We start from the raw sequence: 18,267 nt of genomic DNA, 5'->3' as shown, positions 1-18,267 counted from the left end.
TTAGGTGTTGATCAAGTGGTGTATAGGAGCTTGTCAAGCGGCTGACAGGTGCTGATCACGCCGCTGAATATGCGCTGATCGAGGGGGTGATTAGGCGCTGATCAAGTGTCTGACAGTCTCTGATCAAGCGGCTTACAGACTATGATCACGCGGCTGTTTAGGGGCTGATTCGCAGATGAGTAGGCATTGATCCCGCAGCTGAGAAGGCAATGATCAAGAGGCTGTCAGGTGCTGTTTAAGCGGCTTTCAGGTGCTGATCAAGCAGCTGACAGGTGCTGATCAACTGGCTGACAGTTGCTAATGAAGCCGCTGACAGCCACTGATCAACTGGCTGACAGTTGCTAATGAAGCGGGTGAAAGGTTTTGATCAACATGCTGACAGGTGCTGATTAAGCGGCTGACAGGTGTTGATCAAGCTGCTGACAGGTGTTTAACAAGCATCTAACAATTGCTGATCAACTGGCTGACAGGGGCTAATCAAGCCACTGATAGGCGCTTATCAAGCGGCTGACAGGTGCTGGTCAACTGGCTGACAGGTGCTAATCAAGCGGCTGATAGGCACTCATCAAGCGGCTGACAGGTGCTGATCAAGCGGCTGATAGGCGCTGATCAAGGGGCTGACAGGTGCTGATCAACTGGCTGACAGGTGCTAATCAAGCGGCTGATAGGCACTCATCAAGCAGCTGGCAGGTGCTGATCAAGTGGCTGATAGGCCCTGATCAAACTTCTGACAGGTGCTGGTCAAGCGGCTGAGAGGCACTTATCGCGCGGCTGTGTAGGCGCTTTTCAATCAGCTGATTGGGCACTGGTCAAGTGGCTGACAGGCACTGATGAAGTGGTTGACCAGGCGCTGAATGACCAGCAGAGCAGGAAATGATCAAGCGGCTGACATGCGCTGATCAACCGGCTGAGGGTCACGGATCACGTGGCTGAGTAGGAACTGATTACGCAGCAAAGTGGTCGCTGATCAAGCAGTTGACAGGTGCTGAATGAGTGGCTGACAGGTGCTGATAAAGTGGCTGACAGGTACTGATCAAGCCGTTGAGTAAGCACTGATCGCGCAGCTGATTAGGCGATGATAAAGCGGCTGACAGGAGCTGATGAAGTGGCTGACAGGTGCTGATAAAGTCGTTGACAGATGTTGATCTAGCGGCTAATAATCGCTGATCAAGGGGCTGACAGGTGCTGTTAAATCTTTGACAGATGCTGATCTGGCGGCTGATAATCGCTGATCAAGCGGCTGACAGTAATTCTCAATCGGCTGTCAGGCACATATCGCACGGCTGAGTAGGCAGTGATCGCGGGGTTGAGTAGGCACAGATCATGCGGCTGAGGCGAGCATCGCATGGCTCAGTAAATACTGATAGCGAAGCTAATTAGGTGTTGATCAAGTGGTGTATAGGAGCTTGTCAAGCGGCTGACAGGTGCTGATCACGCTGCTGAATAGGCGCTGATCGAGGGGGTGATTAGGCGCTGATCAAGCGTCTGACAGTCTCTGATCAAGCGGCCGACAGACTATGTTCACCCGGCAGTGTAGGGGCTGTTTCTCGGCTAAGTAGGCATTGATGGCGCAGCTGAGAAGAAACTGATCAAGCGGCTGGCAGCACTGTTTAAGCGGCTTACAGGTGCTGATCAACTGGCTGACAGTTGCTAATGAAGCGGCTGACAGGTGTTGATCAACATGCTGACAGGTGCTAATCAAGCAGCTGATAGGTGCTGATAAAGCTGCTGACAGATGCTGATCAAGCTGCTGACAGGTGCTGATTAAGCGGCTGACAGGTGCTAATCAACTGGCTGACAGGTGCTAATCAAGCAGCTGATAGGCGCTGATCAAGCGGCTCTCAGGTGCTCATCAACTGGCTGAGAAGTGTTAATTAAGCAGCTGATAGGCGCTGATCAAGCGTCTGAAAGGTGCTGATAAAGTAGTTGACAGATGCTGATCTAGCGGTTGATGATCGCTGATCTAGCGGCTGATTATCACTGATCAAGCGAGTGACAGTACTTCTCAATCGGATGTCAGGCACATATCGCATGGCTGAGTAGACATTGATCGCGGGGCTGAGTAGGCACAGATCATGCGGCTGAGGCGATGATCGCATGGCTCAGTAAATACTGATAGCGAAGCTAATTAGGTGTTGATCAAGTGGTGTATAGGAGCTTGTCAAGCGGCTGACAGGTGCTGATCACGCCGCTGAATATGCGCTGATCGAGGGGGTGATTAGGCGCTGATCAAGTGTCTGACAGTCTCTGATCAAGCGGCTTACAGACTATGATCACGCGGTTCTTTAGGGGCTGATTCGCAGATGAGTAGGCATTGATCCCGCAGCTGAGAAGGCAATGATCAAGAGGCTGTCAGGTGCTGTTTAAGCGGCTTTCAGGGGCTGATCAAGCAGCTGACAGGTGCTGATCAACTGGCTGACAGTGGCTAATGAAGCGGCTGACAGCCGCTGATCAACTGGCTGACAGTTGCTAATGAAGCGGCTGAAAGGTTTTGATCAACATGCTGACAGGTGCTGATTAAGCGGCTGACAGGTGCTGATAAAGCTGCTGACAGGTGCTGATCAAGCTGCTGACAGGTGTTTAACAAGCATCTAACAATTGCTGATCAACTGGCTGACAGGGGCTAATCAAGCCACTGATAGGCGCTTATCAAGCGGCTGACAGGTGCTGGTCAACTGGCTGACAGGTGCTAATCAAGCGGCTGATAGGCACTCATCAAGCGGCTGACAGGTGCTGATCAAGCGGCTGATAGGCACTCATCAAGCGGCTGACAGGTGCTGATCAAGCGGCTGATAGGCGCTGATCAAGGGGCTGACAGGTGCTGATCAACTGGCTGACAGGTGCTAATCAAGCGGCTGATAGGCACTCATCAAGAAGCTGGCAGGTGCTGATCAAGTGGCTGATAGGCCCTGATCAAACTTCTGACAGGTGCTTGTCAAGCGGCTGAGAGGTACTTATCGCGCGGCTGTGTAGGTGCTTTTCAATCAGCTGATTGGGCACTGGTCAAGTGGCTGACAGGCACTGATGAAGTGGTTGACCAGGCGCTGAATGACCAGCAGAGCAGGAAATGATCAAGCGGCTGACAGGCGCTGATCAACCGGCTGAGGGTCACGGATCACGTGGCTGAGTAGGAACTGATCACGCAGCAAAGTGGTCGCTGATCAAGCAGTTGACAGGTGCTGAATGAGTGGCTGACAGGTGCTGATAAAGTGGCTGACAGGTACTGATCAAGCCGTTGAGTAAGCACTGATCGCGCAGCTGATTAGGCGATGATAAAGCGGCTGACAGGAGCTGATGAAGTGGCTGACAGGTGCTGATAAAGTCGTTGACAGATGTTGATCTAGCGGCTAATAATCACTGATCAAGGGGCTGACAGGTGCTGTTAAATCTTTGACAGATGCTGATCTGGCGGCTGATAATCGCTGATCAAGCGGCTGACAGTAATTCTCAATCGGCTGTCAGGCACATATCGCACGGCTGAGTAGGCAGTGATCGCGGGGTTGAGTAGGCACAGATCATGCGGCTGAGGCGAGCATCGCATGGCTCAGTAAATACTGATAGCGAAGCTAATTAGGTGTTGATCAAGTGGTGTATAGGAGCTTGTCAAGCGGCTGACAGGTGCTGATCACGCTGCTGAATAGGCGCTGATCGAGGGGGTGATTAGGCGCTGATCAAGCGTCTGACAGTCTCTGATCAAGCGGCCGACAGACTATGTTCACCCGGCAGTGTAGGGGCTGTTTCTCGGCTAAGTAGGCATTGATGGCGCAGCTGAGAAGAAACTGATCAAGCGGCTGGCAGCACTGTTTAAGCTGCTTACAGGTCCTGAACAAGTGGCTGACAGTTGCTAATGAAGCGGCTGACAGGTGTTGATCAACATGCTGACAGGTGCTAATCAAGCAGCTGATAGGTGCTGATAAAGCTGCTGACAGATGCTGATCAAGCTGCTGACAGGTGCTGATTAAGCGGCTGACAGGTGCTAATCAACTGGCTGACAGGTGCTAATCAAGCAGCTGATAGGCGCTGATCAAGCGGCTCTCAGGTGCTGATCAACTGGCTGAGAAGTGTTAATTAAGCAGCTGATAGGCGCTGATCAAGCGTCTGAAAGGTGCTGATAAAGTAGTTGACAGATGCTGATCTAGCGGTTGATGATCGCTGATCTAGCGGCTGATTATCACTGATCAAGCGAGTGACAGTACTTCTCAATCGGATGTCAGGCACATATCGCACGGCTGAGTAGGCAGTGATCGCGGGGCTGAGTAGGCACAGATCATGCAGCTGAGGCCATGATCGCATGGCTCAGGAAATACTGAGAGTGAAGCTAATAAGGTGTTGATCAAGTGGTGTATAAGTTCTTGTCAAGCGCCTGACAGGTGCTGATCGCCCTGCTCAATAGGCGCTGATGGAGGGGGTGATTAGGCGCTGATCAAGCGCCTGACAGTCTCTGCTCAAGCGGCTGGCAGACTATGATCACGCGTCTGTGTAGGGGCTGATTCGCGGCTGAGTAGGCGCTGATAGCCCAGCTGAGAAGGCAATGATCAAGCAGCTGACGGGCACTGATGAAACCGGTTACATGTGCTGATCAAGCAGCTGACAGGTGCTGATCAACTGGCTGAGAGGTGCTAATGAAGCGGCTGACAGGTGTTGATCAACATGCTGACAGGTGCTAATCAAGCAGCTGATAGGTGCTGATCAAGCTGCTGACAGGTGCTGATCAAGCGGCTGACAGGTGCTGATCAACTGGCTGACAGATTCTGATCAAGCGGCTGAGTAGGTGCTGATTGCGCAGCTGATTAGGCAATGATAAAGTGGCTGACAGGCGCTGATCAAGTGGCTGACAGGTGCTGATCAAGTCGTTGACAGATCTTGATCTAGCGGCTGATAATCGCTGATCAAGCAGCTGACAGGCGCTGATCAAGCGGCTGAAAGGTGCTGATAAAGTCGTTAATAGATGCTGATCTAGCGGCTGATAATCGCTGATCAAGCGACTGACAGTACTTCTCAATCGGCTTTCAGGCACATATCGCATGGCTGAGTAGACATTGATCGCGGGGCTGAGTAGGCACAGATCATGCGGCTGAGGCGATGATCGCATGGCTCAGTAAATACTGATAGCGAAGCTAATTAGGTGTTGATCAAGTGGTGTATAGGAGCTTGTCAAGCGGCTGACAGGTGCTGATCACGCCGCTGAATATGCGCTGATCGAGGGGGTGATTAGGCGCTGATCAAGTGTCTGACAGTCTCTGATCAAGCGGCTTACAGACTATGATCACGCGGCTGTTTAGGGGCTGATTCGCAGATGAGTAGGCATTGATCCCGCAGCTGAGAAGGCAATGATCAAGAGGCTGTCAGGTGCTGTTTAAGCGGCTTTCAGGGGCTGATCAAGCAGCTGACAGGTGCTGATCAACTGGCTGACAGTGGCTAATGAAGCGGCTGACAGCCGCTGATCAACTGGCTGACAGTTGCTAATGAAGCGGCTGAAAGGTTTTGATCAACATGCTGACAGGTGCTGATTAAGCGGCTGACAGGTGCTGATAAAGCTGCTGACAGGTGCTGATCAAGCTGCTGACAGGTGTTTAACAAGCATCTAACAATTGCTGATCAACTGGCTGACAGGGGCTAATCAAGCCACTGATAGGCGCTTATCAAGCGGCTGACAGGTGCTGGTCAACTGGCTGACAGGTGCTAATCAAGCGGCTGATAGGCACTCATCAAGCGGCTGACAGGTGCTGATCAAGCGGCTGATAGGCGCTGATCAAGGGGCTGACAGGTGCTGATCAACTGGCTGACAGGTGCTAATCAAGCGGCTGATAGGCACTCATCAAGCAGCTGGCAGGTGCTGATCAAGTGGCTGATAGGCCCTGATCAAACTTCTGACAGGTGTTTGTCAAGCGGCTGAGAGGCACTAATCGCGCGGCTGTGTAGGCGCTTTTCAATCAGCTGATTGGGCACTGGTCAAGTGGCTGACAGGCACTGATGAAGTGGTTGACCAGGCGCTGAATGACCAGCAGAGCAGGAAATGATCAAGCGGCTGACAGGCGCTGATCAACCGGCTGAGGGTCACGGATCACGTGGCTGAGTAGGAACTGATCACGCAGCAAAGTGGTCGCTGATCAAGCAGTTGACAGGTGCTGATAGAGTGGCTGACAGGTGCTGATAAAGTGGCTGACAGGTACTGATCAAGCCGTTGAGTAGGCGCTGATCGCGCAGCTGATTAGGCGATGATAAAGCGGCTGACAGGCGCTGATGAAGTGGCTGACAGGTGCTGATAAAGTCGTTGACAGATGTTGATCTAGCGGCTAATAATCGCTGATCAAGGGGCTGACAGGTGCTGTTAAATCTTGACAGATGCTGATCTGGCGGCTGATAATCGCTGATCAAGCGGCTGACAGTAATTCTCAATCGGATGTCAGGCACATATCGCACGGCTGAGTAGGCAGTGATCGCGGGGCTGAGTAGGCACAGATCATGCAGCTGAGGCCATGATCGCATGGCTCAGGAAATACTGAGAGTGAAGCTAATAAGGTGTTGATCAAGTGGTGTATAAGTTCTTGTCAAGCGCCTGACAGGTGCTGATCGCCCTGCTCAATAGGCGCTGATGGAGGGGGTGATTAGGGGCTGATCAAGCGCCTGACAGTCTCTGCTCAAGCGGCTGGCAGACTATGATCACGCGTCTGTGTAGGGGCTGATTCGCGGCTGAGTAGGCGCTGATAGCCCAGCTGAGAAGGCAATGATCAAGCAGCTGACGGGCACTGATGAAGCCGGTTATATGTGCTGATCAAGCAGCTGACAGGTGCTGATCAACTGGCTGAGAGGTGCTAATGAAGCGGCTGACAGGTGTTGATCAACATGCTGACAGGTGCTAATCAAGCAGCTGATAGGTGCTGATCAAGCTGCTGACAGGTGCTGATCAAGCGGCTGACAGGTGCTGATCAACTGGCTGACAGATTCTGATCAAGCGGCTGAGTAGGCGCTGATCGCGCAGCTGATTAGGCAATGATAAAGTGGCTGACAGGCGCTGATCAAGTGGCTGACAGGTGCTGATCAAGTCGTTGACAGATCTTGATCTAGCGGCTGATAATCGCTGATCAAGCAGCTGACAGGCGCTGATCAAGCGGCTGAAAGGTGCTGATAAAGTCGTTAATAGATGCTGATCTAGCGGCTGATAATCGCTGATCAAGCGACTGACAGTACTTCTCAATCGGCTTTCAGGCACATATCGCATGGCTGAGTAGACATTGATCGCGGGGCTGAGTAGGCACAGATCATGCGGCTGAGGCGAGCATCGCATGGCTCAGTAAATACTGATAGCGAAGCTAATTAGGTGTTGATCAAGTGGTGTATAGGAGCTTGTCAAGCGGCTGACAGGTGCTGATCACGCCGCTGAATATGCGCTGATCGAGGGGGTGATTAGGCGCTGATCAAGTGTCTGACAGTCTCTGATCAAGCGGCTTACAGACTATGATCACGCGGCTGTTTAGGGGCTGATTCGCAGATGAGTAGGCATTGATCCCGCAGCTGAGAAGGCAATGATCAAGAGGCTGTCAGGTGCTGTTTAAGCGGCTTTCAGGTGCTGATCAAGCAGCTGACAGGTGCTGATCAACTGGCTGACAGTTGCTAATGAAGCCGCTGACAGCCACTGATCAACTGGCTGACAGTTGCTAATGAAGCGGGTGAAAGGTTTTGATCAACATGCTGACAGGTGCTGATTAAGCGGCTGACAGGTGTTGATCAAGCTGCTGACAGGTGTTTAACAAGCATCTAACAATTGCTGATCAACTGGCTGACAGGGGCTAATCAAGCCACTGATAGGCGCTTATCAAGCGGCTGACAGGTGCTGGTCAACTGGCTGACAGGTGCTAATCAAGCGGCTGATAGGCACTCATCAAGCGGCTGACAGGTGCTGATCAAGCGGCTGATAGGCGCTGATCAAGGGGCTGACAGGTGCTGATCAACTGGCTGACAGGTGCTAATCAAGCGGCTGATAGGCACTCATCAAGCAGCTGGCAGGTGCTGATCAAGTGGCTGATAGGCCCTGATCAAACTTCTGACAGGTGCTGGTCAAGCGGCTGAGAGGCACTTATCGCGCGGCTGTGTAGGCGCTTTTCAATCAGCTGATTGGGCACTGGTCAAGTGGCTGACAGGCACTGATGAAGTGGTTGACCAGGCGCTGAATGACCAGCAGAGCAGGAAATGATCAAGCGGCTGACATGCGCTGATCAACCGGCTGAGGGTCACGGATCACGTGGCTGAGTAGGAACTGATTACGCAGCAAAGTGGTCGCTGATCAAGCAGTTGACAGGTGCTGAATGAGTGGCTGACAGGTGCTGATAAAGTGGCTGACAGGTACTGATCAAGCCGTTGAGTAAGCACTGATCGCGCAGCTGATTAGGCGATGATAAAGCGGCTGACAGGAGCTGATGAAGTGGCTGACAGGTGCTGATAAAGTCGTTGACAGATGTTGATCTAGCGGCTAATAATCGCTGATCAAGGGGCTGACAGGTGCTGTTAAATCTTTGACAGATGCTGATCTGGCGGCTGATAATCGCTGATCAAGCGGCTGACAGTAATTCTCAATCGGCTGTCAGGCACATATCGCACGGCTGAGTAGGCAGTGATCGCGGGGTTGAGTAGGCACAGATCATGCGGCTGAGGCGAGCATCGCATGGCTCAGTAAATACTGATAGCGAAGCTAATTAGGTGTTGATCAAGTGGTGTATAGGAGCTTGTCAAGCGGCTGACAGGTGCTGATCACGCTGCTGAATAGGCGCTGATCGAGGGGGTGATTAGGCGCTGATCAAGCGTCTGACAGTCTCTGATCAAGCGGCCGACAGACTATGTTCACCCGGCAGTGTAGGGGCTGTTTCTCGGCTAAGTAGGCATTGATGGCGCAGCTGAGAAGAAACTGATCAAGCGGCTGGCAGCACTGTTTAAGCGGCTTACAGGTGCTGATCAACTGGCTGACAGTTGCTAATGAAGCGGCTGACAGGTGTTGATCAACATGCTGACAGGTGCTAATCAAGCAGCTGATAGGTGCTGATAAAGCTGCTGACAGATGCTGATCAAGCTGCTGACAGGTGCTGATTAAGCGGCTGACAGGTGCTAATCAACTGGCTGACAGGTGCTAATCAAGCAGCTGATAGGCGCTGATCAAGCGGCTCTCAGGTGCTCATCAACTGGCTGAGAAGTGTTAATTAAGCAGCTGATAGGCGCTGATCAAGCGTCTGAAAGATGCTGATAAAGTAGTTGACAGATGCTGATCTAGCGGTTGATGATCGCTGATCTAGCGGCTGATTATCACTGATCAAGCGAGTGACAGTACTTCTCAATCGGATGTCAGGCACATATCGCATGGCTGAGTAGACATTGATCGCGGGGCTGAGTAGGCACAGATCATGCGGCTGAGGCGATGATCGCATGGCTCAGTAAATACTGATAGCGAAGCTAATTAGGTGTTGATCAAGTGGTGTATAGGAGCTTGTCAAGCGGCTGACAGGTGCTGATCACGCCGCTGAATATGCGCTGATCGAGGGGGTGATTAGGCGCTGATCAAGTGTCTGACAGTCTCTGATCAAGCGGCTTACAGACTATGATCACGCGGTTCTTTAGGGGCTGATTCGCAGATGAGTAGGCATTGATCCCGCAGCTGAGAAGGCAATGATCAAGAGGCTGTCAGGTGCTGTTTAAGCGGCTTTCAGGGGCTGATCAAGCAGCTGACAGGTGCTGATCAACTGGCTGACAGTGGCTAATGAAGCGGCTGACAGCCGCTGATCAACTGGCTGACAGTTGCTAATGAAGCGGCTGAAAGGTTTTGATCAACATGCTGACAGGTGCTGATTAAGCGGCTGACAGGTGCTGATAAAGCTGCTGACAGGTGCTGATCAAGCTGCTGACAGGTGTTTAACAAGCATCTAACAATTGCTGATCAACTGGCTGACAGGGGCTAATCAAGCCACTGATAGGCGCTTATCAAGCGGCTGACAGGTGCTGGTCAACTGGCTGACAGGTGCTAATCAAGCGGCTGATAGGCACTCATCAAGCGGCTGACAGGTGCTGATCAAGCGGCTGATAGGCACTCATCAAGCGGCTGACAGGTGCTGATCAAGCGGCTGATAGGCGCTGATCAAGGGGCTGACAGGTGCTGATCAACTGGCTGACAGGTGCTAATCAAGCGGCTGATAGGCACTCATCAAGAAGCTGGCAGGTGCTGATCAAGTGGCTGATAGGCCCTGATCAAACTTCTGACAGGTGCTTGTCAAGCGGCTGAGAGGTACTTATCGCGCGGCTGTGTAGGTGCTTTTCAATCAGCTGATTGGGCACTGGTCAAGTGGCTGACAGGCACTGATGAAGTGGTTGACCAGGCGCTGAATGACCAGCAGAGCAGGAAATGATCAAGCGGCTGACAGGCGCTGATCAACCGGCTGAGGGTCACGGATCACGTGGCTGAGTAGGAACTGATCACGCAGCAAAGTGGTCGCTGATCAAGCAGTTGACAGGTGCTGAATGAGTGGCTGACAGGTGCTGATAAAGTGGCTGACAGGTACTGATCAAGCCGTTGAGTAAGCACTGATCGCGCAGCTGATTAGGCGATGATAAAGCGGCTGACAGGAGCTGATGAAGTGGCTGACAGGTGCTGATAAAGTCGTTGACAGATGTTGATCTAGCGGCTAATAATCACTGATCAAGGGGCTGACAGGTGCTGTTAAATCTTTGACAGATGCTGATCTGGCGGCTGATAATCGCTGATCAAGCGGCTGACAGTAATTCTCAATCGGCTGTCAGGCACATATCGCACGGCTGAGTAGGCAGTGATCGCGGGGTTGAGTAGGCACAGATCATGCGGCTGAGGCGAGCATCGCATGGCTCAGTAAATACTGATAGCGAAGCTAATTAGGTGTTGATCAAGTGGTGTATAGGAGCTTGTCAAGCGGCTGACAGGTGCTGATCACGCTGCTGAATAGGCGCTGATCGAGGGGGTGATTAGGCGCTGATCAAGCGTCTGACAGTCTCTGATCAAGCGGCCGACAGACTATGTTCACCCGGCAGTGTAGGGGCTGTTTCTCGGCTAAGTAGGCATTGATGGCGCAGCTGAGAAGAAACTGATCAAGCGGCTGGCAGCACTGTTTAAGCTGCTTACAGGTCCTGAACAAGTGGCTGACAGTTGCTAATGAAGCGGCTGACAGGTGTTGATCAACATGCTGACAGGTGCTAATCAAGCAGCTGATAGGTGCTGATAAAGCTGCTGACAGATGCTGATCAAGCTGCTGACAGGTGCTGATTAAGCGGCTGACAGGTGCTAATCAACTGGCTGACAGGTGCTAATCAAGCAGCTGATAGGCGCTGATCAAGCGGCTCTCAGGTGCTGATCAACTGGCTGAGAAGTGTTAATTAAGCAGCTGATAGGCGCTGATCAAGCGTCTGAAAGGTGCTGATAAAGTAGTTGACAGATGCTGATCTAGCGGTTGATGATCGCTGATCTAGCGGCTGATTATCACTGATCAAGCGAGTGACAGTACTTCTCAATCGGATGTCAGGCACATATCGCACGGCTGAGTAGGCAGTGATCGCGGGGCTGAGTAGGCACAGATCATGCAGCTGAGGCCATGATCGCATGGCTCAGGAAATACTGAGAGTGAAGCTAATAAGGTGTTGATCAAGTGGTGTATAAGTTCTTGTCAAGCGCCTGACAGGTGCTGATCGCCCTGCTCAATAGGCGCTGATGGAGGGGGTGATTAGGCGCTGATCAAGCGCCTGACAGTCTCTGCTCAAGCGGCTGGCAGACTATGATCACGCGTCTGTGTAGGGGCTGATTCGCGGCTGAGTAGGCGCTGATAGCCCAGCTGAGAAGGCAATGATCAAGCAGCTGACGGGCACTGATGAAACCGGTTACATGTGCTGATCAAGCAGCTGACAGGTGCTGATCAACTGGCTGAGAGGTGCTAATGAAGCGGCTGACAGGTGTTGATCAACATGCTGACAGGTGCTAATCAAGCAGCTGATAGGTGCTGATCAAGCTGCTGACAGGTGCTGATCAAGCGGCTGACAGGTGCTGATCAACTGGCTGACAGATTCTGATCAAGCGGCTGAGTAGGTGCTGATTGCGCAGCTGATTAGGCAATGATAAAGTGGCTGACAGGCGCTGATCAAGTGGCTGACAGGTGCTGATCAAGTCGTTGACAGATCTTGATCTAGCGGCTGATAATCGCTGATCAAGCAGCTGACAGGCGCTGATCAAGCGGCTGAAAGGTGCTGATAAAGTCGTTAATAGATGCTGATCTAGCGGCTGATAATCGCTGATCAAGCGACTGACAGTACTTCTCAATCGGCTTTCAGGCACATATCGCATGGCTGAGTAGACATTGATCGCGGGGCTGAGTAGGCACAGATCATGCGGCTGAGGCGATGATCGCATGGCTCAGTAAATACTGATAGCGAAGCTAATTAGGTGTTGATCAAGTGGTGTATAGGAGCTTGTCAAGCGGCTGACAGGTGCTGATCACGCCGCTGAATATGCGCTGATCGAGGGGGTGATTAGGCGCTGATCAAGTGTCTGACAGTCTCTGATCAAGCGGCTTACAGACTATGATCACGCGGCTGTTTAGGGGCTGATTCGCAGATGAGTAGGCATTGATCCCGCAGCTGAGAAGGCAATGATCAAGAGGCTGTCAGGTGCTGTTTAAGCGGCTTTCAGGGGCTGATCAAGCAGCTGACAGGTGCTGATCAACTGGCTGACAGTGGCTAATGAAGCGGCTGACAGCCGCTGATCAACTGGCTGACAGTTGCTAATGAAGCGGCTGAAAGGTTTTGATCAACATGCTGACAGGTGCTGATTAAGCGGCTGACAGGTGCTGATAAAGCTGCTGACAGGTGCTGATCAAGCTGCTGACAGGTGTTTAACAAGCATCTAACAATTGCTGATCAACTGGCTGACAGGGGCTAATCAAGCCACTGATAGGCGCTTATCAAGCGGCTGACAGGTGCTGGTCAACTGGCTGACAGGTGCTAATCAAGCGGCTGATAGGCACTCATCAAGCGGCTGACAGGTGCTGATCAAGCGGCTGATAGGCGCTGATCAAGGGGCTGACAGGTGCTGATCAACTGGCTGACAGGTGCTAATCAAGCGGCTGATAGGCACTCATCAAGCAGCTGGCAGGTGCTGATCAAGTGGCTGATAGGCCCTGATCAAACTTCTGACAGGTGCTTGTCAAGCGGCTGAGAGGCACTAATCGCGCGGCTGTGTAGGCGCTTTTCAATCAGCTGATTGGGCACTGGTCAAGTGGCTGACAGGCACTGATGAAGTGGTTGACCAGGCGCTGAATGACCAGCAGAGCAGGAAATGATCAAGCGGCTAACAGGCGCTGATCAACCGGCTGAGGGTCACGGATCACGTGGCTGAGTAGGAACTGATCACGCAGCAAAGTGGTCGCTGATCAAGCAGTTGACAGGTGCTGATAGAGTGGCTGACAGGTGCTGATAAAGTGGCTGACAGGTACTGATCAAGCCGTTGAGTAGGCGCTGATCGCGCAGCTGATTAGGCGATGATAAAGCGGCTGACAGGCGCTGATGAAGTGGCTGACAGGTGCTGATAAAGTCGTTGACAGATGTTGATCTAGCGGCTAATAATCGCTGATCAAGGGGCTGACAGGTGCTGTTAAATCTTTGACAGATGCTGATCTGGCGGCTGATAATCGCTGATCAAGCGGCTGACAGTAATTCTCAATCGGCTGTCAGGCACATATCGCACGGCTGAGTAGGCAGTGATCGCGGGGTTGAGTAGGCACAGATCATGCGGCTGAGGCGAGCATCGCATGGCTCAGTAAATACTGATAGCGAAGCTAATTAGGTGTTGATCAAGTGGTGTATAGGAGCTTGTCAAGCGGCTGACAGGTGCTGATCACGCTGCTGAATAGGCGCTGATCGAGGGGGTGATTAGGCGCTGATCAAGCGTCTGACAGTCTCTGATCAAGCGGCCGACAGACTATGATCAACCGGCAGTGTAGGGGCCGTTTCTCGGCTAAGTAGGCATTGATGGCACAGCTGAGAAGGCACTGATCAAGCGGCTGGCAGCACTGTTTAAGCGGCTTACAGGTGCTGAACAACTGGCTGACAGTTGCTAATGAAGCGGCTGACAGGTGTTGATCAACATGCTGACAGGTGCTAATCAAGCAGCTGATAGGTGCTGATAAAGCTGCTGACAGGTGCTGATCAAGCGGCTGACAGGTGCTGATCAACTGGCTGACAGATTCCGATCAAGCGGCTGAGTAGGCGCTGATCGCGCAGCTGATTAGGCAATGATAAAGTGGCTGACAGGCGCTGATCAAGTGGCTGACAGGTGCTGATCAAGTCGTTGACAGATCTTGATCTAGCGGCTGATAATCGCTGATCAAGCAGCTGACAGGCGCTGATCAAGCGGCTGAAAGGTGCTGATAAAGTCGTTAATAGATGCTGATCTAGCGGCTGATAATCGCTGATCAAGCGACTGACAGTACTTCTCAATCGGCTTTCAGGCACATATCGCATGGCTGAGTAGACATTGATCGCGGGGCTGAGTAGGCACAGATCATGCGGCTGAGGCGATGATCGCATGGCTCAGTAAATACTGATAGCGAAGCTAATTAGGTGTTGATCAAGTGGTGTATAGGAGCTTGTCAAGCGGCTGACAGGTGCTGATCACGCCGCTGAATATGCGCTGATCGAGGGGGTGATTAGGCGCTGATCAAGTGTCTGACAGTCTCTGATCAAGCGGCTTACAGACTATGATCACGCGGCTGTTTAGGGGCTGATTCACAGATGAGTAGGCATTGATCCCGCAGCTGAGAAGGCAATGATCAAGAGGCTGTCAGGTGCTGTTTAAGCGGATTTCAGGGGCTGATCAAGCAGCTGACAGGTGCTGATCAACTGGCTGACAGTGGCTAATGAAGCGGCTGACAGCCGCTGATCAACTGGCTGACAGTTGCTAATGAAGCGGCTGAAAGGTTTTGATCAACATGCTGACAGGTGCTGATTAAGCGGCTGACAGGTGCTGATAAAGCTGCTGACAGGTGCTGATCAAGCTGCTGACAGGTGTTTAAGAAGCATCTAACAATTGCTGATCAACTGGCTGACAGGGGCTAATCAAGCCACTGATAGGCGCTTATCAAGCGGCTGACAGGTGCTGGTCAACTGGCTGACAGGTGCTAATCAAGCGGCTGATAGGCACTCATCAAGCGGCTGACAGGTGCTGATCAAGCGGCTGATAGGCGCTGATCAAGGGGCTGACAGGTGCTGATCAACTGGCTGACAGGTGCTAATCAAGCGGCTGATAGGCACTCATCAAGCAGCTGGCAGGTGCTGATCAAGTGGCTGATAGGCCCTGATCAAACTTCTGACAGGTGCTTGTCAAGCGGCTGAGAGGCACTTATCGCGCGGCTGTGTAGGCGCTTTTCAATCAGCTGATTGGGCACTGGTCAAGTGGCTGACAGGCACTGATGAAGTGGTTGACCAGGCGCTGAATGACCAGCAGAGCAGGAAATGATCAAGCGGCTGACAGGCGCTGATCAACCGGCTGAGGGTCACGGATCACGTGGCTGAGTAGGAACTGATCACGCAGCAAAGTGGTCGCTGATCAAGCAGTTGACAGGTGCTGAATGAGTGGCTGACAGGTGCTGATAAAGTGGCTGACAGGTACTGATCAAGCCGTTGAGTAGGCACTGATCGCGCAGCTGATTAGGCGATGATAAAGCGGCTGACAGGCGCTGATGAAGTGGCTGACAGGTGCTGATAAAGTTGTTGACAGATGTTGATCTAGCGGCTAATAATCGCTGATCAAGGGGCTGACAGGTGCTGTTAAATCTTTGACAGATGCTGATCTGGCGGCTGATAATCGCTGATCAAGCGGCTGACAGTAATTCTCAATCGGCTGTCAGGCACATATCGCACGGCTGAGTAGGCAGTGATCGAGGGGTTGAGTAGGCACAGATCATGCGGCTGAGGCGAGCATCGCATGGCTCAGTAAATACTGATAGCGAAGCTAATTAGGTGTTGATCAAGTGGTGTATAGGAGCTTGTCAAGCGGCTGACAGGTGCTGATCACGCTGCTGAATAGGCGCTGATCGAGGGGGTGATTAGGCGCTGATCAAGCGTCTGACAGTCTCTGATCAAGCGGCCGACAGACTATGTTCACCCGGCAGTGTAGGGGCTGTTTCTCGGCTAAGTAGGCATTGATGGCGCAGCTGAGAAGAAACTGATCAAGCGCCTGGCAGCACTGTTTAAGCGGCTTACAGGTGCTGATCAACTGTCTGACAGTTGCTAATGAAGCGGCTGACAGGTGTTGATCAACATGCTGACAGGTGCTAATCAAGCAGCTGATAGGTGCTGATAAAGCTGCTGTCAGATGCTGATCAAGCTGCTGACAGGTGCTGATTAAGCGGCTGACAGGTGCTAATCAACTGGCTGACAGGTGCTAATCAAGCAGCTGATAGGCGCTGATCAAGCGGCTCTCAGGTGCTCATCAACTGGCTGAGAAGTGTTAATTAAGCAGCTGATAGGCGCTGATCAAGCGTCTGAAAGGTGCTGATAAAGTAGTTGACAGATGCTGATCTAGCGGTTGATGATCGCTGATCTAGCGGCTGATTATCACTGATCAAGCGACTGACAGTACTTCTCAATCGGCTTTCAGGCACATATCGCATGGCTGAGTAGACATTGATCGCGGGGCTGAGTAGGCACAGATCATGCGGCTGATGCGATGATCGCATGGCTCAGTAAATACTGATAGCGAAGCTAATTAGGTGTTGATCAAGTGGTGTATAGGAGCTTGTCAAGCGGCTGACAGGTGCTGATCACGCCGCTGAATATGCGCTGATCGAGGGGGTGATTAGGCGCTGATCAAGTGTCTGACAGTCTCTGATCAAGCGGCTTACAGACTATGATCACGCGGCTGTTTAGGGGCTGATTCGCAGATGAGTAGGCATTGATCCCGCAGCTGAGAAGGCAATGATCAAGAGGCTGTCAGGTGCTGTTTAAGCGGCTTTCAGGGGCTGATCAAGCAGCTGACAGGTGCTGATCAACTGGCTGACAGTGGCTAATGAAGCGGCTGACAGCCGCTGATCAACTGGCTGAAAGTTGCTAATGAAGCGGCTGAAAGGTTTTGATCAACATGCTGACAGGTGCTGATTAAGCGGCTGACAGGTGCTGATAAAGCTGCTGACAGGTGTTTAACAAGCATCTAACAATTGCTGATCAACTGGCTGACAGGGGCTAATCAAGCCACTGATAGGCGCTTATCAAGCGGCTGACAGGTGCTGGTCAACTGGCTGACAGGTGCTAATCAAGCGGCTGATAGGCACTCATCAAGCGGCTGACAGGTGCTGATCAAGCGGCTGATAGGCGCTGATCAAGGGGCTGACAGGTGCTGATCAACTGGCTGACAGGTGCTAATCAAGCGGCTGATAGGCACTCATCAAGCAGCTGGCAGGTGCTGATCAAGTGGCTGATAGGCCCTGATCAAACTTCTGACAGGTGCTGGTCAAGCGGCTGAGAGGCACTAATCGCGCGGCTGTGTAGGCGCTTTTCAATCAGCTGATTGGGCACTGGTCAAGTGGCTGACAGGCACTGATGAAGTGGTTGACCAGGCGCTGAATGACCAGCAGAGCAGGAAATGATCAAGCGGCTGACAGGCGCTGATCAACCGGCTGAGGGTCACGGATCACGTGGCTGAGTAGGAACTGATCACGCAGCAAAGTGGTCGCTGATCAAGCAGTTGACAGGTGCTGATAGAGTGGCTGACAGGTGCTGATCAACTGGCTGACAGTTGCTAATGAAGCCGCTGACAGCCACTGATCAACTGGCTGACAGTTGCTAATGAAGCGGGTGAAAGGTTTTGATCAACATGCTGACAGGTGCTGATCAAGCTGCTGACAGGTGTTTAACAAGCATCTAATAATTGCTGATCAACTGGCTGACAGGGGCTAATCAAGCCACTGATAGGCGCTTATCAAGCGGCTGACAGGTGCTGGTCAACTGGCTGACAGGTGCTAATCAAGCGGCTGATAGGCACTCATCAAGCGGCTGACAGGTGCTGATCAAGCGGCTGATAGGCACTCATCAAGCGGCTGACAGGTGCTGATCAAGCGGCTGATAGGCGCTGATCAAGGGGCTGACAGGTGCTGATCAACTGGCTGACAGGTGCTAATCAAGCGGCTGATAGGCACTCATCAAGTAGCTGGCAGGTGCTGATCAAGTGGCTGATAGGCCCTGATCAAACTTCTGACAGGTGCTTGTCAAGCGGCT

Source organism: Bubalus kerabau, unplaced genomic scaffold (genome assembly GCF_029407905.1).
Source record: "Bubalus kerabau isolate K-KA32 ecotype Philippines breed swamp buffalo unplaced genomic scaffold, PCC_UOA_SB_1v2 scaffold_25, whole genome shotgun sequence".
Taxonomy (NCBI): Eukaryota; Metazoa; Chordata; class Mammalia; order Artiodactyla; family Bovidae; genus Bubalus; species Bubalus kerabau.
The sequence above is the reverse complement of the archived record's forward strand: the minus strand, read 5'-3'. Positions refer to the sequence as shown.